Consider the following 24,417-nt stretch of genomic DNA (forward strand, 5'->3'; position numbering starts at 1 on the left):
TTCCATTCCTCCCCCTTCCCTTCCCTTCCCTCTTTTCCTTCCTTCCTTTCTCCCTCCCTCCCTTCCTTTTTCCCTCCCTCCCTCCCTCCCTTCCTTCTTCCCTTCCTCCCTCCCTCCCTCCCTTCCTTCCTCCCTTCTTTCCTTCCTTTCTCTGCTCTGCCCTGGAAGCAACTATTTATCTTAGCTCTGCTTTTTCCCTTTCACAGTCTCACCCCAGCACGTACACACATGCATGCACTCGCACATGCACACATGCACTAACACTTTCCCCTTCTCGTCTCAAAGAAGCTGCTGTTAAGACATGTTGCGCCTTCCTTTGCTTCATGCAGTGGTCTAGCCCCATGCTCCAGTGATGGTCTTAGGGAGCCCTCTGGATCCACTGTGGAGCTTCCCTGGCACCCTCACACTCAGGTCATGCCCCTTTAGGCTGAAGATCCCAAGCTCATCCAGCTGGATCCTACAGGCACAATTATCCACCTTTTACTGTTGCAGAAACGTGCAAGGAAACACCCCGTGGTGCATATGTTTCTAAATCTCTGCTAAGCCTGCCCAAAGACTTGCTGGGATTTGGGCTGAGGACTCTTCTTCCGGGGTGTATGAGAGTAATTGACAGACTGGTGTTTTGCTGGTCTAGGTGGGGAGAGTCTATATGAGGTGTTCCTACACACTTTCCAGTTTGGCTCAGGAGGGAGGGTCAGATGGCCTGGGTACAGATGGAAGAGACGTGGACATGCACTGCCAGGGAGAGCCTTTGCTCAGGCCATGCTTTGAGACAAGTCTGGGACTGAAATTCAGATCCCAGAAGACAGACAGACAGACAGATGACAAGCAGGTCCAGAGCAACAAGGCAAGAGATACAGACAGACATGGGGAAAGCTCCAAATAGAGGCAAGTCCAGACAGCCCCAAAGTGTGAGACAATGGGGTGCAGACATGCTGGAGAGACAGACAGAGAAGGAGCCCCAGGGACCCTACATTCCCGGGCATACTGCCTGGCAGCTCTGGCCCCCTCAGTCTCTCAGGAGGCTGGGGCCAGCTGGCTAGCTGGCCTTGCTAGGGCTGCAGGCCTGCAGAGAAGGAGCTGGGAGCAGGCATGCAGTAGAGGTGGCTGCAGGGCTGTCCAGGAACATGGCATGCTTCTAACTTCTAACAGTAGGGTGAACCCAAACAGACAGTCACTGGGGCCACTAGAATCAACTGTTTTGTTTTCAGCCCTCTGTTGGGGTACAAGGAACATTGATTTTTCTGGGATCATTGAAAAGACCCCAGAAAGCTTTTCTCAGTGGTCAGAGAAGCTGGCAAGTGTGAGGCAGGTACTGATTCTCTAGGAAGGGGGCTGAGGAGGGTCTACCTGGGAGGTACAGACCAAAGTAAACAATGTCCTGGTTAAGGTAAAATTGTTCTCTGTGTGTCTGCCTAGCACACAGTGGTATCTTATGGTTGCAAGAGACAACAGCAGGGACAGGGGTCTGGTGGCTAGTGGAGGAGGAGGAGGAGGAGCCAGGCTGTCTGATGCACAAAGGCTGCTGTCATTCCTATTACCTGCTCGTCAGACACATCCCTCTCTCTGAGATGACATGGGCCCCGTGGTTGCCCACTTGTGATGATGTATAAGCCACAGTCTGAGAAGGGGAAAGTGGCTTGTTCTACACCAGTCCCATTGAGACAAACGCTCAGGGTCAAGTTAGAGCCAGATCTACATATGTGCTCAGGAACGTGTAGGGTTTCTGGGACTCCTTCCATCTACCTCACTGCAGTAATACGTCCTCTGCTGCCCCCACGACCACTGAGCCTTGAATCTCCTCTGTACTAACGCCCTAAATCCTACAGTACTCTCATGGGAACACGCACTACAGCAGACACTTTGGGGACAGCCCAGCCTTGCCCTGGCTCTCCCCTCTGGGCTCTGCTTCTGAGCCAAGAGGGCTCCGGTGGCTGCATTTATGCCCTTCTTGTTTGTCTTTGGGTTCTAACAGGGGTATATGTGGGTTTGAAGTGGACACAGACCCTAGGGAATTTCTCTCCTGAGAATTAGAATGGAATTAAGAGATTTTCAGCTCCCTGCTGGTCAATGGCATGTGTGAAGACACATGTGGCAAGGGCTGGCATTCTCAGCTAAATGTGTAGAGAGTCAGAAGGATCTGCAGAAGGAGAAATAGACACAGACGTGGAGATGTCCTAATGAAGTCTCCAGGACCCCCTGAGACTATAAAGATACCACTTTAAGTGAGTTTCTGTTGTTCACACCCGGGGCAGATGACTATAGATAGTCCCAATGGGCCACCGCACTGTTGTGAACTTGTACTCAGAGGAGCCAAAGAGGAGAGAAATGACTAGCAAGTTGGACTTGAGTGCCCTGAAGGTCAAGATTCAGTGTCCTGCAATGACCCTCCACTGGGGCTCACATGCAGGTTCACTGACAGCCACAGGGACTGGAGCTAGATCTACAGAGAGCATATGCCCCAGTCGAGGGTGTCCTCATGGATGCAAGGCTGAAGCTGAGGGGAGGAGACAGCTCACAAGAGGCACGGTAGGGCTGAGGGGCCTCCTCAGAATAGAGGGGCTCTATACAATGCACACAAACAGACCTGTGCCAGCCTTGTACTTCTTCAGTCAGTCGCCGGACAGGCCCAAATGCCTCTGTTTTTCATGCCTCAGTTTCCTCTCTTGGAAGATTTGAGAAACACTGAGAATTCTGTGAGGAGCAGGCTGATATCATCCTATAGGCATGAATCAGGTCTCCAAGGGATCTGGCCACACTCACAGTAGAGCCTCTCCCAGGTCTGAGAGACACACATCACTCATTTGGCCCTCAGGACCCAGGCTGCTTTTTGCTGCTCTTTGGGGCCTGGGTCTTCTCCAGCCGGCAGGCAGCCTGGCGGCATGATGGGAAGAGTGCCAGCTCAGGCCAGGTGCCCAGGGCTGTCAGCAGCCGCTGATCCAACACCCGGGCCATCCAGCTGGAGTGTCTCAGCATCGCTTTGCAGATACATACACACCCGCAATGGGCGCCAGGTCCCAGGGTTGGCCCAGCACAACCATACAGGCCACTGGCAACTCTGCTCAGATCCATCCTGACATCATCTCTAGTTAACTACCAACTGTCTCGGGGGTGGCCAGGCTTCCCTTGGCTCTATCCGCCTGCCTTCCCTCAGGGGTACCCTTTTCCCATACCTCCACTGCCACCAGAGCTGAACATACATTTGCTTAATTCAGAAAGCCTTTCTGAATTTCTTCAGTGTGTACCACATATTTGAAAAACACAAAAGGAACCATGTGGCATGCTTCCAGTCAATAGAAGCAGTGTAAGGACCAGAGGTCACTTCCTTCCATCGCACCCTGATGTTCTTCTCCTCAAGGGCTAGGACTTTTCACAGCCAGCCCCTCCACCTCCCACTCAGGTCAGAGGCCTCTTCCTGGGCCCCAGCTTCCTCATCTGCAATGCGGATTCAGTACAGTTTATCCAAAGGCTTCCATCTACTCCACATTGTTGGATTTTTAACCAACCTGCAAGGGGTCTTGGTGATTTAAATACACAACCAAATGTGAGGGTCATAGATGAAAACAGTGTCCAGGTGCATGGCCGTTAGTTGGTGGAGTGATTTGTCTGGTTAATTCCGATAATGAAGGAGACTCTGGCATGCTAACTAGTTACGTGACCCCTGAATGGTCGGCGTCCCCCAACTTCTTAGAGGGACAAGTGGTGTTCAGCCACCCAAGATTGAGCAATAACAGGTCTGTGATGCCCTTAGATGTCTGGGGCTGCACGTGCGCTAGACTGACTGGCTCAGCGTGTGCCTACCCTACGCCGGCAGGTGCAGGTAACCCATTGAACCCCATTCATGATGGGGATCAGGGATTGCAATTATTCCCCTTGAAGGAGGAATTCCCAGTAAGTGCGGGGAGTAGGGAGAGAAGAGAACAGTGTCCAGCACTGAGCCAAGGTGGCCGGGAAAGGGATTCTGGTTCATTTGTCCTTGTCTGGGAGAGATCTTCCCAATAGCTGCTGAAAAAGGCTAAGCTGAGTAGTACCTAAGAGAAACAGGAATGCTTTGGGGCTCAGGGAGAGAGTTGGGTTGTGCCCATTGGGAGAAGGAACTGGGGAGTTTCTGGAGCAGGTTGCTAAGTTGGTCCTTGAAGGAAGGAGTAGAGGGAAAGAGCCTGAGTGACCCAGGACAACCTGGCAGAGACTACCCTACGGCCTGTCTGCAACCATAAGGCAATTCTGCAGTCTTCTCATGCCAGTCCATGCCATGTGGCAAGGCCCTTGCTCAACTGTTAACTACCTCCCTGGGACCATGAATGGGTTTACGGCTTATAAACAGGAGCTCTCCATCCTCACTTCTGTTTCTCCAAGTGCAAAGTGTAAGATGTGGGACTCTATGGACCTCCATCCATTTTTGGAATCTGAATGTGTACTGGGGGGTGGGACAGTGTTCTGGTGAGTGACAGTGTGTTTCACATAACCCATGTCTAGGCAGCCAGTCTGGAGAATGGCCATGTTACAAGCTCCCGTTGTCTCCTGTGTAGAGAAACCCAAGTGGGGGGGGGGGGGACAAGGCAGGAAACACCTGGCAGCAGAGCCAGACGCCTCCACCTGCCTCCTCCAGCGAGCTCCCTCCTCTGGCAGGAGCCCCCCACGTAGCTGCCATCTGGACTGTGCATCCTGTGTTTAACCCTCTCCTTTCTCTGCTCTCACTGTGCCCACTTTGCTCTCTAGCCTTGGAAGACTTTTGCACCCTACTTCAGGTCCTGCCAGGGTCCCACGGGGTACAGGGCACATAGAAAGGTTTTGTGAAGGTCAGTGCTCTGAGGCCAGGGGAAAACCCAGCTGCCTCACTGTGCCCAGGGACTTCCAGCACCACAGGGCACCAGAATTGAGAGCCTAGCAAACACAGCTGCCTGGACCATGGTAGGGCAGCATGGGATCCTGAAACTTGCTAATTTAATGAGGGTCTCTTCTAACCCAGTGTGGCACTACTGCTCACTCCAGATGGAGAAACTGAGGCCGGGATAGAGAGGGTTGGCTCTGTCTGGGAATCCAGGCTGGCTGCCTCACAGCCTCTTTTCCTTGCCAGAGTCTGGGCAAGAGCTTACGGGGACTCAGAACCCTTTCCCTCCCCCAAGCACATCTGTCTGGTTACAAGTATTTCTGCTACCTGGAAGCCCCAGGGCCCTGCGGCCTGAGTGAGCAAAGAGCAGCCTACAGGGTTCCTGTCTAGACCTCCTCTGCATTTGTTCCCAATTTCACGCTCTGCGGGCTCCCAGATTCCTGCGTTCGTTCAATAATAAATAGATGGGAAAGTGTTCAGCAGCTCTGTGTGGCTGGGTTGGGCTCAGAGACACTAACCAGAGCCCACCACAAGGGAGGGCTGACAGGGGGCAGCTGCCAGCAGTGTTGGGATGTGTCCCCCTCACCTCTAACCCAGGAAGGTTCCCAGAGGTCCATAATCTGTAGAGGACCCCATAGAATTCCCACAGTGAGGAGACTAATGCACCTAGACCTAGGGTTGGTTAGGAAGATGGTGGTATAAGATACACAGATGCCTGAGCTTGCCTGCTTGGTGGCTTGCACTTCTGAAGTATCCCCCAGAAGGAGCACAGGGACCCATCCATTCCACCAGCCTTCTCCAGGCTGTCATAGGTGGAATGCCTTCTCAGACCCCAACTGAAAACACAGTCAACCCAGATCACTGTGCCTAGTCATGGCAGGTGGGCGAGCCCATCTCACCCTAGGGCTCCCCCTAGGTTGATAGCCTTTCCTGGTGGCTAAGTGAACCAGTCAGCAAATGCACCCCAGGTCTTCCGAAATTTCTTTGCAGAGATAACCTGACTCATATTCTATAGGAATAAACAGGCCTGGAGAGTGAAACCACCCATTGAGCAAAGAGAGATGCCAATACACAATGGACTGAGACTTTTGTGGCTGGTGGAGCCTTCCTGAAGCTCAAAGCCTTGTGGAGTCCACTCTGGAAGGCTGCATGCTGACCAGCTCCAACTGACTCAAAGCCAAAATGTCTCACCTACAGAAGATTCCCAAGGGAAAAAGTCCAGTCGCCATCCACATGGGTTTGGCTCAGAGCTGGGCAGGGGAGCCTATGAGTGTGGACATGAAGACAGGAGCGGAGAAGAAGCCAGGCTTCTCCAGGGTGAGAGCACACCCTAGATAAGAAGTCCAGGCTGATAGGGAAACAGGAAATGGGGGTGGGGGACTGAGCTTTTCCACTTCTTGGGCTCCCTCCCCAGCTGGGGTTGTTTCAAACCTTTGGCAAGAGTCTCCATTCTGCCTGAACCCCAGAGAACCAACTCCTCACTCCAAAGCCATAGTAAAGGACCCAGGCTTGGGGATGGGGATAGGGGATTGGAGAGAGGGGGCAGTTAGGCAGGATACAAAGGGGATGAAGCTGCTGGCTGAGGCTGAGGCTGGCTCCGTGGGTGGGTGGCTGAGTGGTTACTGGCCTCATGAACATAGCTGGAGCCTGCTGGGTTTTGGTGGATTTACTCCAGGAGTCAGCAGATTTTTTTTTTTAAATCTCAACCTCTGCCTGATATAGGACTCAGTTTACTAGACTGGAGCCTGTATTCTTTCTCTTGGGTCTCCCTGAGGTACAGAGGGTTAGAGAGAACATGTGGAGGATAGGGGAGAGCAAGAGGGAAAATGGGGACTGGAAAGATGGCTCAGTGGGTAAAGCTCTTCCTGTATAAGCACGAGGAACAGAATTTGGTCCCAGTGCTCTTGTAGAAGCCCGTGTTGTGGCTAGGTCTAGAACCCCAATACGAGGGAGGTAACTAGCCAGATAGCCTGGTGGAATCAGCAAACTGAGGATTCAATGAAGATGGTGTCTCAAGAAATAATAGAAAATTATTAAAAATAATGGAAAACAGTAGAGAAAGACATTGTATTAGTTACACACAGACACATAGAGACAGATAGACACACACAGAGACAAAGACACACAGACACACACAGAGACAGAGAGACAAAGACACAGACATACACAGATACATACAAGACACACACAGAGAAACACAAGACACATACACACACACACAGAGAAACACACGCAGATGCACAGAGATAGACAGACACACATATACACAGACACACAGAGAGAAACACGCAGACACAGACATACACAGAGACAGATAGACACACACAGAGACAAAGACACATAGATACACACAGATACACACAAGACACAGACACAGAGACAAAGACACATAGACACACACAGATACACAAACAGAGACACACAGACACACATATGAGTGTATAAAAACAACAAAAAAGTGACAGACGAGACCTACAGGGCAACCCTGAACCTATCCTCATCTGTTTCCCATTGCACATAATTAGGGAGAAAGGCCAGAAGTCCCCTCCTTGGGCTCAAGAACCTGATATAAATGTGAATCCCATTGGCAATCAGGCTGAGGAGGCCTGTGTGGGCTGTGTCTCCACTCTGCCTGAGGTTCAGGGCCTGTGCTAAGTGGCAGTGGAAGGTATAGCTTATTCCCTCCTGTGGAGACAGGTGGTGGCTCTGCCCCACTAAAGAAGGAGCTTTGCTTCAGTGAGGGGTGAACTTCTTCCGGGCTCAATGGGGTAGGAGGAAATGCGAGGGGCAACAAGGTAAGGGACTCTGTCTTAGTCAATGTTCTATTGCTGTGAAGAGACTCCACGACTAAGGCAACTCTTATAAAGGACATTTCATTGGGGCTGGCTTACAGTTTAGAGGTTTAGTCTATTATTATCTTGGTGGGAAGCATGGCAGTGCGCAGGCAGACATGGTGCTGGAGAAGTGGTTGAGAGTTCTACATCTGGATCTGCAGGCAGCAGGAAGAGAGAGTGACACTGGGCCTGGCTTGAGCACCTGAAACCTCAAAGCCCACCCCCGTCGACACAGTTCCTCCAACAACACCTACTCCAACAAAGCCAGACCTCCTAACAACGCCAATTCCTATGAGCCTATGGGGCCATTTTCATTCAAACTACCATAGACAGACTTCTGAGAGCTGAACTCAGCTGCTGCTCAGAGGTCTACCTCTCCCACCTCCCCAAAGTAGTCACACACCTGTCAAGGAGTATGTACGCACTTGGTTTCCATCTCTGTAGCTGTCCCTTCAACTGCCAACCGACTATAACTAAGTTGAGATAGCTACTCTCCAACAGGAGGATGACCAGAAACATCCAAGGCATGAGCCAGGATCACTCAAGATGGGACTCTAACCTTCCTATCAAATTCTCCACGGGGCTTCCCAACCTTTATAGGTCATCACCTCAACTCAAACGCCCTGGCTCTGTTCCCAGTGCCTCTTCACAACATAAGCACACACCCCATAGTTAGTCTCTACACCAGGAGACACGTGATAGCCCCCACCTCCTCCTTCAGTCCCTACGGCATCCGGGCAGGCCTGTTATTATTCTTTGCACGGGAAATCACACAGGTCAGGATTGGAAAGAAAAGCACACACAGTCATACAGTAGAAACATGGGTGAGTGAGGGTGAGCATGCTACTCGGAGCTGAGGTCTTCTCTCAACCCCACCCCAGGAAAGACAAACTGGTTTCCTACCTGTTGGCAGTCCTCCGGCCACAAGGGGGCAGTACTGTAGCATTCAGTGGGGGGCTGTATCAGAATGCAATTGTGTGGACTGGGTCGGTGGGGGGAAGCAAGCACCAGTGTGTGCTAAATGTGGCAGTAGCACGTAGTGTGAGGAGGGGGTCTGAAGAGGGGGTCTACTTCCTGTAGCCCCTTCCCTCCCCTGCCTGTTTCCAGTCTAGAGAGCTGCTGTTCCATTCAGTGCCTTTCTGGGGATCCCCTTGCTCCCCTTGCAAATAACAAAGTACAGCAGTCAGGTTTCCAAAACCTTTTGGCTGCTGTTGGTTTTCTGCTTGTTTGTTTGTTTGTTTTAATAATAATTTGAACGTTCCTCTACCAAGAGCTCTGCATAATTCTTGGTTCCAGTTCAGGGCCTGGAATATGGGCGGAGCGGGACAGGGTGGTATCAGGCCTGGATAACTGGAACCATTATCACCTCATTAATGAACCACGCAGCAGCACTGGGACATCTTCACAAAGAAAGCAACAAAGGAAGCTGCAAGCACGGTGGCAGGGCCGAGTCTAAGTGCCTCAAGTTCAAGTCCTCACTGAGCTGAAGAGAGGTCTGAAGACACTCCCCTCCCACCCTCGACCCCTCACCCCCGCTGATGCACCCCAAGGGCTCAGTGATGCTGGCTCCTGGCCCCTCTGTGTAATGGCTGTGGGAAGGAAAGCTGTCAACTTGATGGGCAGTTAAGTCCAAGCTGGGTGGGCACCTGTCCTGTTAGCTTCCCCCCACCTCGCCTGAGATAGATAGATGGTGATGGACCAGTCCCCTCTTGGTTTGTTTGACCAGCCATACCCACTCACACTGCATTTACCAGTCCCCTGCCTGCCCCACCATTTCTGCCTAACAGTCCTGGGATGCAAGAAAACCCCAGTCGCAGCCGGCAGAATGGTTCAGAACTCTGTACCCAACCAGGAATTCTAAACGATGCTGAGCATCCCTCTGTGAGAGGCCCTGAGTGCAGAGTTGCTGACAGATCATGTGTGGAACAGGATAGAGAAAGCCACTGGACACTGACACACACACACACACACGCACACTCACACACTCACACACACACTCACACACACACTCACACACACTCACATATACACACTCACACACACATACACACGCACACTCATGCACACACTCACACTCACACATACTCACACACAGACACACACTCACACACACCACACATACACACTCATACATATTCACACATACACACTCACACACTCACATATACACAACTCACACACACTCATGTACACACTCACACATACACACACACACTCACACACAGACACACACTCACACACATGCATGCACACACTCACACTCACACACACTCACACACTCACATACACACTCACACATACTCACACACACAGACATTCACACTCACATACACACTCACACACATACTCACACACTCACACACACACACTCAGACTCACACACACTCACACATACAGACATACTCACACACAGACACACACACTCACACACACACACACACACACTCACACTGTGCCTTTCAGAAAATGAATGTGCCAGGACGCTGAAGGGCGCTGGCTCTGCTCCCCAGCATCTAAGCAAAGCCCTGAAAAAGGTGTTAGGCCAAGACTGGGGCATTCTGGGCTGTTCTTAAAGGCCAGCACTCCCTCCCTGCTCCAACTCTCTCTCTAGACTGCCCTGCACCACTGCACTTAGCTTACCCTCTCTAGGCTGCCCTACACCACTGCATTAGCTGCTGCTGCACCCCTGCCAAGTGGTGGTAACTGTGAGACCACCAGTCTTTTAAGAAGCAGGTTTGGTCACGCCTTGTTTTTTGCCCCTGCCCTGTGGCCTTCAACTATGGCAGGCTTCACATTCACTTAAAACTGAGGCTCACTGCATGGCAGGCATTGTTCTGGGAGGTTCAAGTCCTGGGTAGCTGCGGCAGGGCAGTAACTGAAAAAGATACAGGGCACATTCAGTGCTCACTTTATCCTGTCCCCTCCCAAGCTTGTACCTGCTGGAGACACTGCCAGCCAGTCCCCTATCATAGTCTGTCTACATTCCCCTGGGGCTCTGTATTCTGGTGGATGGCTCTATGTTGGGGACTTCTGAGTGGATCCCACCACACTTTACCAGCTCTGAGAGGGTGCTGGTGCCGGCCTCTCAGGAGCCATACTCTAAGAACCCTGCGCTAACCAAAGAGCCCCAAGGCAAGGCCAGGCCCAATAAGGCTCCCAGAATACAAGTCGTACTCCTTGGTTTCCAACTCTGTCCCTCCAAGGTCTGGTTGGCTGCCTCTGCTTCAGGACAGGACAGTTGTTGGACATGCAAGTGGCTAGCTTCCTCTGATCTGGAAGGCCAGGCCGTGTCTTTCCTTGTAGTTTTGCTGAGGCTGGAGCATGACTGGGGAGGCTGTTCACACCCCACCCTCACATGCCTCTGGCATATCTCAGGGCATCTCTAGGTAAGGACCCAGTCACCACTGAGCATAGTCACAGGTCTCTGCTTCGATACTGGGTCCATCCCTGGATCTGGGTGGGGGCACTGGAAAGACTGGATGGGAACAGATCGAGCTTCAGCCAGACCAGGGGATGGATGGGAGTGACTGCTGGCAGGCAGGAATGAGGCAGACCAGCTGGGAAGCAAACCTGTCCCTTCAACCTTACACAAAACCACACTCCTGTGGTATGTACCAGGCCTGAGCACTAGGCACGCCTACCACATCAAGGGGCCTTGTGCTCCAGGCAGCCCATGCTCAGGCCTCTGAGTACTTGACATAATGTCTGTCTGGATATCAGAATGCCTTGAACAGAAACTTAGACATCCCTCCTATCATAGTGTCTTGTGTCATGATGCCTTGTGTTGTTTACTGTGGCAGGACCTAACCGTGCAGCCTAGGCAGGCCTCAAACTCAGGATCCTCTTGTTTCATCCTTCAAAGTGTTGTGGTGACAGGGATGTGCCACTACTCCTGGTTTGGTCCCTCATTTTAAGACAGTTATGGTACTCTTCAGGTAACCCCTCCCCAGATGGCATGCGGACTGTGAGATGAACACTAGGTTGCATTTTGTGTTTGGTGATGAACAAGGACATAGTCCTGCTGGTTGAGCCCCAGGAAGCCAGGCTGTTGAGCAGGCTGAATGCATCCCTAGCTCGGGCCTCCTGTGCAGCCATGCTCTGGAAGTATGTGTCCTTGGTCGTGCCACTGACTTTTCCTCTCTGTTTCCTTTGCAAAGTCTGAGAGCTCTGGGCAGGCCTGATAGTAACATTCACTTCCCCTGACCCATGTGCCAAAGCAAGAGGACAAGAGCTGCTCTAGGATGGGTGTTCAGCTCCGGGAGGTCTGCAGGGTGGTGAGTGGGGATGGATGTTCTCTGTGTATAAGGATATGCTTGACAGGCTGCAGCTCACACTTTCCAGAATGGCCCCTTGGGTTTTCTCTGGAGCACACCTTCTTCTGTGGTGTCCCCACCAGTCTCTGAGCATAGAACTGCTGGTTCTAGGTCCAAACATTTGTGTACCTAAGCTCTCCATGGTCACCTTCCCTCCCATCTCCCACCACCTGTTCTGCTTGGAGCCTCAGTTTCCCCCAGGGCTCCTTGAACTAGGAAGGGGCTTACTCCCCAGCCTGCCAACCACAGTCCTAGTCTTTATCTTTATCACCTTTTTCTTTTCTTTTCCTTCTTTCTTTTTCTTCTTTTAGGGACTTTGATGGCCAGCCCAGACTCCCTCTAGCTCTATTCAAAGCCATCAGTAAACCAGTTCCTGGAGCAAGTCTTCTGTGAATCACACCCTTGCTCAATTCTCTGGAATCCAGCATCATCACTGTCTACATCATCTACACACAATGCAAAAGGGATCTGACACTTTCAGGGTGTTAAGGCCATAGACATCTACCTACAATATGTCAGCAAGTACTCACTAAATTCTAGCACATCATGGTCCTGGATCCATGCCCCCTCATGCTAGCTAGTTTTATGTCAACTTGATACAAGCTAGAGTTCTCTGAAAGGAGTAAACCTCAATTAAGAAAATGTCTCCATAAGATCCATCTGTAGGGCATTTCTTGGTTAGTGATTGATTGGGGGTATCCTAGCCCTTTCTTGGTCTGGGTGGTGCCATCCCTGGGCTAGTGGTCCTAGCTTCTATAAGAAAGCAGGCTAAGCTAGCCATGGGGAGAAAACCAGTAAGCAGCACCCTTCTGTGGCTTCTGCATCAGCCCCTGCCTCCAGATTCCTGCCCTATTTGAGTTTCTGTCCTAGCTCGATGCATTACAGTGTGAAGTGTGGACAATGTGAGCATATAATAATACTATGAAATGGAAGGAGGGTGCTATCGGGGAGAAGAGATCGAGGAGAGGGCAAACAGGATGCCAAACCCTGAAGATAACCCAGAGGTGATGCAGGAGAGAGCATCCCACAAAGAACGTGACAGCACAAAGGCCCAAGCTTCGTAGTTCTGGTCATTAGAAAAGTTCATTCTGGGGATGGGAGACTATGCTCAATTAGGTAAGGAGCCTGTTATATAAGCGTGAGAACTGAATTTGATCCCTAGCACAGGAGTAAAATCTGCTCATGATGGCTCCTGCTTCAATTCCAGTGCTGTGCAAATGGGGACAGAAGGATCCCTGGAGCTTCCAGGACAACCAGTTAGTGAGTTCCAGTTTCAATGAGACCCTGTCTCAAAAAAAAAAAAAAAAAAAGTCCTTATTACCTAGGAAAGCACCATACTTCCTGGAATACTGGGAAGTTCTGGAGGGCTTGGGCTAAAAGTGGCTCTGGTCTTTCCTTACAGAATTCTCCTCTCTGCAGGTTGTTGCTTTCCTGACACTAGGCGATTGTTTCCTGGGCGCCGCGCATCGTGGATGTTAACCTTGTTGGGAGCTTAGAGATTTGTATATTTTGCTATGTTCTTGTGCCAGCAAGATGGCTCGGTGGGTGAATGTGCTTGCTGCCAAGCCTGATGGCCTGAGTTCAATCCCTGGGACCCACATGATGGAAACAGAGAACTAGCTCTGTAAGTTGTCCCTTGGCTCTCTCAAGCAAACCTAGCCCCCTCCCTCCCTCCCTCCCTCCCTCCCGCCTCACCTTTCTCTCTCTCACACTAAATAAATCAATGTTTTTAAAAATAGTTTCCAGTTTTAATCCACTAGATCCCAAAAGCTCAACAAACTGCTAAGGGGAGGGGCTTAAAGACACTTCAAAGTTTAAATGTGGTAGAATTTTTCTCTAATAAGTAAACATTACAAGGAATGTAGGCAGGACTTAGGGGATGGGGAAAGAAAGAGGGAAGACAGGAGAAAGGAGACGCCCTTTTGGACCAGTGGGAGCAGGAGAGACAGACAAAATGTAGGAAGCCAGAGGCTATCGGTTCCACCAGGATCCGCCACCAAAGGATTTCTAACAGAGAATAGTTTGTAAAATTAGGATGCTAGGGTCTGCACCCAGCAATCGTGTTACCTGTTGATTCTAAACTAAGATTGTGTGGTGTTTTCCTTCACACAGGACTCAACTGGGTTCCAGAGAAAGGTATGATGGCAGAGTGTGGTGTACAAGGGTGCACCTCAGCCAGCCACGGGAATTTGGAGGCGCAGGGTGTATGTGGCAAAAAGGGAAAGAATGCGGTCTCAGCCTATCTGCTGGAGCTGACCAGTGCATGGCCAGCACCAGTGTGGGATTTTTTTTTTTTTTTAATATTTCACACAACATTTAGGCTGGGTTCTCAGATCAGAGAGTCCCAATCTGGCTTATTTCATAAGTGGAGTACTGAGGACAGGCACTGAGGTCACTGCAAACAGCACAGGGATAACATGAACCTCAGGCCCTTTTAGGGGTCATACCTCAGGCTAATCAGACAGGGGTGCTCTGAGATTCCTGTGCAGCAGAACCCTGGTCTGGTGAACAGCAAGGCTGGTGCCCACCTGTGTCCCAGGCCTTACCTCCCTTTCACCTAGATCCCTCTTATCTGCTCAGGCTCATGGCCACGGTCTCCCTTTCTGGCTGAGCCCACGGTCTCCTCCATCTGGTCCTTTAGGGCCTCACTGCATCAAGTCCCCACTACCTCCTTGTTTCCACCTGCCACCCCATCTCCCCAGAACCACTACAGGGCTCACCACTGTCTCGGTTTCCTCCTCCAGTCTCAGCTCAGATTGGACTTTTGGGGCGCTCCCTTGCATCCCCTGGCACCCTCCCAGCACAGGACCCTTGTACTGTGTGTAATAGCCCGAGCCACCATTCCAAATGTGCCAGAAGCTCTGTGTCTGATGACAGCAGGCAGGGTAGATCCACATAACTGCCTGAGTGCCATCTCCTTCTCCTTGCCTTTTTCACACCCAGGCTTGGCTGGGAAGGACATGCCTCACCCTGCCTCCTCTCCACATCACCTCCCTCCTATCTCCTTTTTCTGCTGTGACCCATGACTTTGTTTCCATTCTCATGTGGATGCATCAGCAGTACTGGAGAGGTTCTCAGCCAGCAAGGGGATCTGGGGATCCTTGCTCCTCCACCAAAGCTCTCTCTCCCCAGTATCTGTTCAGAGCTATTGTCCACCCCACCCCACCCCACAGACATTGGTTTTACCAGCTGGGACTACTACCCTCATTCCCTCTGCTCAGGTTGGAGGGAAGGTGAGAAAGGAGCCTATTCCCTGTTCCTTCCCCATCACTTCTCCAGATCAGTGGAACTGGGGCAGACCAGACAGCAGGTGCCATTCATGAGCTTTGTTCTCTGTCAGACCTACTCATATTATCATATCAGGAGAGCTTAGATCTGGCCACTTGTAGGAACTATCTGAAAGCACAGACACAGCAAGCTCCCTTTCTGCCCTGCAGAGGATCTTGTACTACCATGGGCACAGCAGAGTCTTGCCTTAGTGACCTTGGCCTTGGTCATATGACTTAGCCAATGAAACAGGAGCATGTGGGATCACATCCCAGTTCTAGACAAAGTTAAAGAAGTATGAATGATTCATTCCTGGGATCCAGGCAGTGTGCTAGGGAAGCATATACTCACAGACTGGAGTTACGGAAGAGAACTGAGGACCTAGAGTGGACACCCACAATGAGTGGAACAGCCCCAGCTAACTCATAAGCCTGTGAGCAAAAAGAGCTCTGTTCTGTTGCTAAATGTCAGGACAGCTTGTTGCACAATCGCTATGCCAATAAGTGACCAATATATACATGAGCTATCAGCCTTGCTACTCAGGCTGAGACATAACAAGTGTTAAGTCCAATAGAGTAAGGGTGACTAAGAGAATGCCCAGTGGCACGTTGTTACCCAAAAGGTAGAGCCTGGTGAAGCTTCCCTAACAGCTAGCAGTCAGAGAACATGAGGGTGCCATGCTGTTGAAACAGCCAAGTAAAAGCAGCCCTCCAAGAGGCATAGAATCTTCCAGACACCAGCATCATGTGCCTGCACAATGGGAGCCAGACAATGTCTCCAAAGGGAGGGGGCTCCTTCCTGTCCTGTGTCTGCAGAGGGTACAGGGCAAGACTGGGTGTAAGTCTGTGTATCTCTATATGTGTGCTGCTGGATAGAACTCAGGGCCTCTTGCGAGTTAAACAAGCAATCTACTACGGAGCTATATCACTTAAGTGTGCATATTTGTTGTATGTATGTGTATGCCTGCATATCTGTTACGTGAGTGCATATGTGTATTTGTGTGTTTCTGCACTTGTGTTCATGTACATGTCTCAGTGTGTGTCTTCTGTGTGCACCTGTATGTGTGGTGCATGTGTATGTATATGTTTGCATGTGTGTCCGTGTTTGTCCTCATGTGAAGAATGTCTTTCTGTATCTGCTAAGTGCATGACATGTGTGTTTCATGAGTATATTTGTGAATGTTTCTCTGTGTGTCCATGCGTGTAGTGTGCATGTGTGTCCCTGTGTGTATCTGCTGTGTGCATGTCTTCCATATGTGCATGTTTAACATGTGTCCCCACATGAATGTCTCTGTGTGTATCTGTGTGTACATGTCTGCTTCTGCTTGTGTCCCCATGTGCATGTCTCTCTGGGTACCACCTGTGGTTTTTTTCTTTTTTTTCTTTGTGTGTCTACTGTATGAATGTCTGTGTGTACTTGTGTATTTGTGTGTATGTCTGCATTTGCCCCTGTTGTAGATGTCTGTGTGTGCATGTTTGTCTCTGTAAGGCTCCACATATGCATGCCTCTGCGAGTGCCTGCTGTGTGCATGCATGTGTGCATGCGTACTTGTATTCTCTGTGTGTATCCAACGTGTCTGTGTGTCTGTGCTGTATTGCTGATACTCAGGGAGGAGTGTCAGGGAGGAGTAGGAACAGAGTGGGGTCCAGGGTCTCAGTCATTCCACAGATATTAGCCAGCCTGCCCAGCAGTGATGGAAGCTGTGCGAGGCCTCTAACACTAAGCTGAGTCTCTGCTTCTTTTTTCCCTAGCAGCACCCCAAGTCTGACATATGAATCCCAAGAAGACCCCAACCACATATACACCTTGTAGGGCTGGTCGGGAGCCTCTCTCCCTGATTCATACCCAGAGACTCTAGGATCCACCGTGCTCCTTCAGGATCTTCCCTGGTGACAGAAGGGGAAAACATACCTGTCTTTATATGCCAGGAAACTGGAGCAAAGAGGAGGTTAGTAACCTGGCTATTTTCACTAACAGGCCCTAAATAACTTCTCAGGTTATGGCTGACTGTAGACCCCATCTCTTCCCATGCCTCCTTCTTTCTTCTTTTCCTTTGCCTCTCCCTGTCTCCTGATCAATGAAACGGGAGCTCCCAAGGAGAAAGCAAGAAACAGACCAGTGGGAATATGAACAACTACGACAGCGATTTCCCAAAACTCCATGCCGTGAAACAATCTTCTGCAATGGAGTTCTGTTTTGTAATTAGGGGGTGTCTCGTATGGGAAGCCTCATGAAGGTAAAAATCACAGACGGCTGTATTCTTCAACTCTGTAAGTGAGTTTATATGGAGCTTCCCACGTAATGAATGTTTTAACCAAACAAACGCCAGACACAGGTAAACACCAACAGTCCTAACATCAACCACGTGATAAAGACAAGCAAGTACATTCTAGAGAAAGAGGCAGACTACCTCCCCCGCCACATCCTCACCCCATCTTCTTTCCAAAGAGATGTGATCAAGGCCTCTCACACATAGAGGGCATGGTGCCAGTTTGGGGGTAAGCCAGCCTGGACTGTGGGGCTCTGGAATGGGCTCAGAAAAAAAGTAACCCTAAGTGGGTGTCTGCCTATAAACTGGAAAATGGAACATCTTTATTTTGCCTTAGGAAAGTTCCTGAATGTTCCCAGTGAGATCGTGTATGCCAACCCTGAGTGGAGTGATTTGGAAAACACAGTATAAATATTACATTTCAAACACTGTAAGGTGAGCCCCAGACACATGTTGCAAGGAGGAAATGGTATCCTTGGAGCCTTCCTCACTGTCCCCCAGAGTTCTGTAGCCTTTCCCTCCATGGCCACTGAGAACAACCAACCAATAAGGGGGCTACTGCCAGGCATGGTGGGTGGTCCAGCAGCAAGTGCCTGGGCAGGGATATGGGGGAGCCTGCAGTAGACAGTCCTTTTGGCCAGTGCCAGGAGGGAGAGGTTGGCTAAACCTGGCTTAGGAACCAAAGCATAGGAGAAACCCCAACTACACCCACAGAGACATAGTTAGAAGTCAATGTGGCACCCAGGACTAGCCCCATTTCAGAAAAAAAAAAAAAGCAGGGGCATTTCAAGAGCCCATTGACAGCCAGCTAGCATTTGTAGATGCTCTCCCTTGCCTCCAGAGATGGCAGCAGTGTCTGGCCTCCAAGCAACACCTGCTCCCTTGACTATATACCTACCCAGTGGGCTCGGCTCTGACTGCATCCAGACCGCTTACCCTACTGCTCCAGCCTGAGGTGATTTCCATAGAAGCTAGAGTACCTGCCTCCATGCCTCATGCTGCCAACCACACAGAACCTTCCCACACTACAGTTTAATCCTGTTCACATGCCTCCTCCTACTCTCTCCTCCCCCGGCCAGCCTCTAGGGCCTTCCACTCAAGGCTTACACCTCAGGCAAGTCTATAACAGACAGAACCAGTTGATGGCAGGCCTGTCACCAACCCAACTAGATAAGTCTATGAGTCAAGAGCTGCCCTGTAAAGACTAGACTAGGAAGTCAGGCTGGAGCTAGGGCTTTGTGACAGAGGATAAAGCCCTGAAGCCCATTCCATGATGGGGGGCCAGGGTCAAGTCAAAGCACAAAGGCAGAACACTCATGAACAGGAACACTGAGGTCCAGTATGGCTGGAAGGGAGCACGTAGACCATAGCAAAGGACCAGAGAGCTTTTAATCTGCATGTAGTAAGCCAAGAAAAACTGGATTGGTTTTCCTTTTGCAGCAAACACACATTTCTTTTAATAAAAATATTTGAATATATTATAAAATGAATGCATATTAGGTAAGCACACACAATGCATAACGGAAAAAAGACAAAACCACCAGTCACTGTTTTGTGCAAGCAGGGGCTGTTCCTATCATGGTGGCTGGCATGGGAGTTTGCTAACCTAGGGCTAGGGAGCCAAGGCATCCAACTCCAGAGAGGTTAGCTGATGTTAGGTGTTTGCTCTAGGCCACAGACCAAATGCCAAAGGCAAGTAACAGCAAAAGACAGAGGGCTCTTCCCCAGACCTAGGTGTAGGTCCAGTCACCGGGCAGAGCATCCTGAGAATACCCAACGATCAACTTTGTCACTGGGTAGCCTGCAGGAAGCCTAGAGCTAGTTGTAAAAGCTGAGCCACAGATGGTGATGGCTTTGCCATTGTGGGCTTCACTATAGTAAGAAATTTGGAATTTTGGTTTCTTTAAAAAAAAATCACAGAAATCGTATAAGAATATGTTTTCATTTTATTCCCAGGTGTGGGTTACTTCACAGCAGCTGCCTATAACTTGCCTTGTGCTAGCAGAGGCGTGGTTTTACCAGCAGCAGATAGTTTCTTGGAATTCTGGAAAATTTTCAGAAGGTATATAAATGCTAGGGCCCCCAAAAGTAAGGTTGGTAGTTGTTGGTCATTCAGAAATGTCAGATGTGGTTTGTTAGTAGTCATGCTCAAAGAAGAAACAAGAGAAAGAAATTAGATTGAAGGATCTCTCTGTTTCTCTTTTTATCCTTCTTTCTGTCCTATCTAGTGATAGAGGGTGAAACTGGAAGGGGTGGGATAAAGAGTGGGAAAAGAACCCACAAGAGATCAAAGACCAGTTACAAACAAAGAAGAAACAAGAAAGAAATTGGATTCAGAGAGATCTGTCTCTCTGTGTCTCTCCATCTCTCTGTGTGTGTATCTGTCTGTCTCTGACTCTGTCTCTCCCCTCTATCCTTTCCTATCTAGTGATAGGGTATGAAGCGAGGGGGTGGGGTGGGGTGGGGATAAAGGGCAAGAAAAAAGAAGAACCCATAAAGTAGCTAAGACCAGCTACACTTCACCTGTTTGACAAGGGCATCCTTGTCTGCTCTGAGACCATCTTCTGGTTTGGCCAGGAAGGGCGCTCCATGGGAGTTTCCCAGCAGCATACAGACTCTTCTAGGAAGCTGGACCAACATACAGCATAAAGGACCCAGGAACCAAGGGGTTAAGTGACCTCACTAGGCATACATGCTTCAGACATTACCGCAGTCTCTAAGGTTGTGCCACCCTGCCACCCTCGGCAGTCATTGGAGGCGGTGAATGTGGCTGTGACCCTAGGAGTCTGGCTTGTTCCCCAACCACTGCTCAGGTCCCTATCTGTTCCTCTCATGACTCCCAGGGAGCAAGGCAGCTCTCATCCCAACCAAATCACTACAGAAGTACTTTCAGGTGTATGTTTGAGTGCGTGTGAGCACGTGTGTGCGCACCCTTGTGTGCATTGCGTGTGTGTGCTTGCGTATGCATGTGTGTGTGCATGCATGTGTGCGCATGTGTGTGTATGCGTGCATATGTGTACACACGTGTCCCTGTGCATGCGTGTGTGTGCCTGCGTATGTGTACGCGTATATGTGCATGTGTGTACGCATGTGTCCATGTGAGTTTGTGTGTGTGCATGTGCTTATGTGCTTGTGTGTGTGTGTGTGTGTGTGTACCAGAGGACATCTGGTGTCATTCCTCTGGCTCTATCTGTCTTGTATTTGAGATACAATTTCTAGCTGGCATGGAACTTTCCCAACAGGCTTGGGTGGCTGGCCAGCAAGCCCCCAGGCTCTGCCTGTCTCTACCTCCCCAGTCCTGGAATTACAGGCCTTCACTACCATCCCTACCTCTTCTGGCTCCCCTTCATGGGTTCTAGAGATCAAACTCATGTCCTCCTGCTCCCAAGGCATGCACTTTAGCGACCAAGCCATCTCCTCAGCCCTACTACTGGAGAAACTGGACACAAGCAGGGGTGACTGGCTTGATCTGGTTAGAGCCATTACCACAGATGCCCCTTTCGGTGGGTTGGGAGGACCCAGAAGAAAGTAGCAGCATCCACTGGGGTGGGATGTACAGTCGGGTGCTACCTTGGTGCCGAAGGAAGGAAAACCCCCACTCCTCACCTACCCTCACAGTTCATCCCAGATCCTAATGAAGGCCAGTTGGAGTGATGTTTGTTTAGTCCTGGTACACATTCACGGCTACTCCAACCCACCACAGCTCCCCAAATGGGTGGCATCAGCTCATTGCCTACTGTCCTGGTCCAAATGGACATGGTAAGCTCTTCTGAGTCCCCTTGCCTTTCTTCTCCTGTCAGGCTCTGTGGCAAAGCCCACAGTGTTAACACCAGGACTGCCTGTTGTCCACCAAGGTTTAGAGTTCTGCATAAAGCCCACTTACAGAGCATAGCTTACAGCCTGGATCTGACCCCAGACCATCTCCAGCCACCTCCCCTACAAGACCCCTGGAAATTAGGGACGTAGTCCCTGTGTCATGTCTCAGGAGTGTAAATCAGGAATTCATATTCCAGCTTTCCATTAGTTAAGGGTTCTAGCCACAGCATCCCTGTAACTTGGGCTAGCAGGGCCTTTTAGGGAAACCCCCAGCAAGGGAGACAAGGCAGAGGACTGGGTGAGGGGTGGCTTCAACAACTTAAGCCTCTTCCAGGAGCCTGGGGAAATGGAAAGATTCGGGAGGAGAGAGGAGAGGAGCTTGCAGGCACTGCAGCTCCAGCCTAGATAAATCCAGAGGGACTGAGACTGCAGGGACCTCTCAGCAAGGGTAGTAACAAGGTAGACAGGAGGCCCCTTCTGGCCCCACTACATCCTCACAATGCTCCAGGTCATGCCTGCATAGGTGCCACCAAATACCCACGGTAGGCAGAAGCGACCATTTTTTGTAGATGAAGTTGCTGAATGATTCGCCTAAAACCTGGGCCCTGAATCCACATTTCCACTGTAGAAATCACCACTTCCCTGCCACCCAGGTCAGGGCTTGTAGAGGAGGAGGGGTAATGGCAGGGTGGGAGCAGAGTGGACAGTCTGGGCAGTCAGCCACTCTGCCTTCCACCCAACCCCTGAGAGTTTAGATCCAATATAATTGACTGTGAGGTGACAAATTTCTGCTTTGAGCACTATCATCTTTCCTCATTGGATTGCTGGGTCTGCAGGCACAGGTCCCTAAGCAGTAAAGCCTCATTCAGAACCAGCACCAGGCTTAGACACTTAGGTCCAGCCCAAAGTACAAAACCTGGGTGACTACATGGTTAGAGGATGGGATGGACAGGAATGGGGGAGGGGGAGCTGAGAGGAACCCCAGGGCATGTGAGACCATCTGCTCTATCTGTGGTTTAGAAAGAAACAGGGACTGACCCAAGGTCACCCAGGAAGAAGGGCAGAGCTAGGCAAAGTCTTGACTCCTCCATCTGTGCCCACCATCTCCGTAAGTTCTTTTTCAATGCTACCTATGCTGGCACAGCAGATGCCTGGGGCACTGGGGATATCTCCCATTTACAGGAGAGACAGTGGAGAACTCACAGCACATCCTGGACTCCCACACCTCATGGCACTGGATTGCCCCAGAGAGCCAGTGATGTTCTACAGCTCCCCACCCCCAACAGGTATTCCAGGCACCCATTTTGGAAGCTGCACCTCTTTCCAGACCCTAGACCGTTCAGAAGGCATCTCCAGGCTGTGCAAGTGGGTCAGTACCAACCAGTCCAACAAGAGCTCAGGTGACAGGGACAAGACTCCAGCACAAGACCACTCTGTCCATCTTTTCTATGACATAAGGCAAATACAACCACCAAAGAAAGGGATGAAAAGAGAGAAGACAGAAGTGAGCCCCTGGCCTCAGGAGTGAAAAGAACTTCTCAAAGCCACACACAGTTGTGTGCACTCAGCACACCTGAGCCCATGGACGGTTTCAACCACCTCCTACTGGCCAGAAGTATCAACTCTGGAGAGTCTTCAAGAGCCTTGGCACGGAGTCTTCACTCTCAATTCTATCTCAAGAAGGGGAAGGTGGGAAGATGTACCTATGTGTTTTTCTGTAACCATAAACTTCTGGGAGGTGGAAGCTGTCCCTGAACCCTACCAAGAATTTGACCAGCACAGGAAGAAGACCACAGAAGAGTAGCTTGGCACTATTCTTCAGACTCTTAACTCTAGCGCCCCCAGAAGGGGTAAGGGACCCTGCAGAAGGGTCTGGGGACTTGTCACCTAGGTTTCTTGCCCTAGAGTCATACCAGCAGAGCTATGCGCACCTGTGTGACACTGAATGTGAACCTGTTTTTGGGATTTGGGGGTTTGGCTGGAAAACCACAGTTGTCTGCCCCGTATGCCCCTCCTGCCCACACTATTTAAGATGAGGGGTTTCCAACAACGTGGGAAAGCGGCAACAGAGGTTCTACCACCTGTTAACCGTGACCTTGGACAAGAAACCAACTTTTCTACGCCTCAGTTTCCTCATCTGTCAAATGGAACCATCAAGCCTTTCACACACAGGCTGGACAGAATGGATGCCAGCAGTAGCCCAGGGCAAGCTTGCAGCAGCAACCTGGTAGGAGGCAAGCCTCACCACGTGAAACCAAACATCTCAGCTCCAGGCAAGAAAGGATGAATGGAGCCAGGTTTCCAGTCTCTTCGGACAAACTTTCTCTCCCCATATCCCTTCCCTCAGGCAGGCCACCCTTGGAGGGAAGAAGAGCCTCTCTTCTGTCCGTGGGTTCCCCTGCCTCTCACCTAGAACCCCACTGGCCATCTCAGGCTCTTGGAGGGAGGGTAGCAATTGGATGGGTGATGCTGTACAGGCACCTGTGTAGATAGGTCAGGGCACCTGATGCAAGGTGGCCAGGGCAGACTGCAGTATGTACTGTAGTCGAGGTGGGCGCAGAGCCCGGGCTTCCCAGTCTGCGTTGCTTGCTCTCACATTGTGACCTGCGTACCCGCTTGGCCCTTACCTTGAACCATGGGAACCACGCTGCCCCGGCTGGCGGAGGACTTGGACACACGTGACGGGGCGGGCGTCCCTCTGTCCCACACAGCGAGTAGCGGCAAACGCAGTCCAGGCCAAGGCCGGTGGCGCCTGCTGGGGCCGGGCTGGCAAAGTGAGCGCCAAGAGACTCCTGGAGGCCCCAGAGGAGGCAAGTGCGTGGCCAGGAGAGACTCCCTGCCAGCTGCGCGTAGTGACCACGGCTCTGGACGCCCAGCTGCCTCTCTGCGAGCAGCACGAGCGACTCCAGCCTAGTCCCTGGCGCGGGGCGCGCGCTGGAGGGGAGGGCGCGCGCGCGCTAGCCTGCTGAGGAGTGCGCGCTGCAGCCCTGCGCGCACCGTCGGCAGCGGCTGCAGGGAGCAGGCGAGGAGCTGTCCCTGGTGCTGACGCTGGTCCGAGGTTCCTCCCCCCACCCCCACCCTGCCCCC

At 51.0% G+C, this 24,417-nt stretch overlaps 1 protein-coding gene across 2 annotated transcripts in view; it reads right to left on the reverse strand.

Moving 5' to 3' along the window:
• Nucleotides 1-24,417, reverse strand: part of Fam163b (family with sequence similarity 163 member B) — a 38,140-nt gene that overhangs the window by 7,737 nt on the left and 5,986 nt on the right. The window contains exon 1 of one of the 2 annotated variants that reach the window (XM_031373341.1): nucleotides 23,958-24,270. The exons of the other annotated variant lie outside the window; for it this stretch is intronic. The gene's annotated coding sequence lies outside the window, so the exon portion shown is untranslated. Of the gene's footprint in view, nucleotides 1-23,957; nucleotides 24,271-24,417 lie in introns of those variants that run through there. 2 annotated transcript variants of the gene reach the window in all.

Source organism: Mastomys coucha, unplaced genomic scaffold, assembly GCF_008632895.1.
Source record: "Mastomys coucha isolate ucsf_1 unplaced genomic scaffold, UCSF_Mcou_1 pScaffold15, whole genome shotgun sequence".
NCBI lineage: Eukaryota > Metazoa > Chordata > Mammalia > Rodentia > Muridae > Mastomys > Mastomys coucha.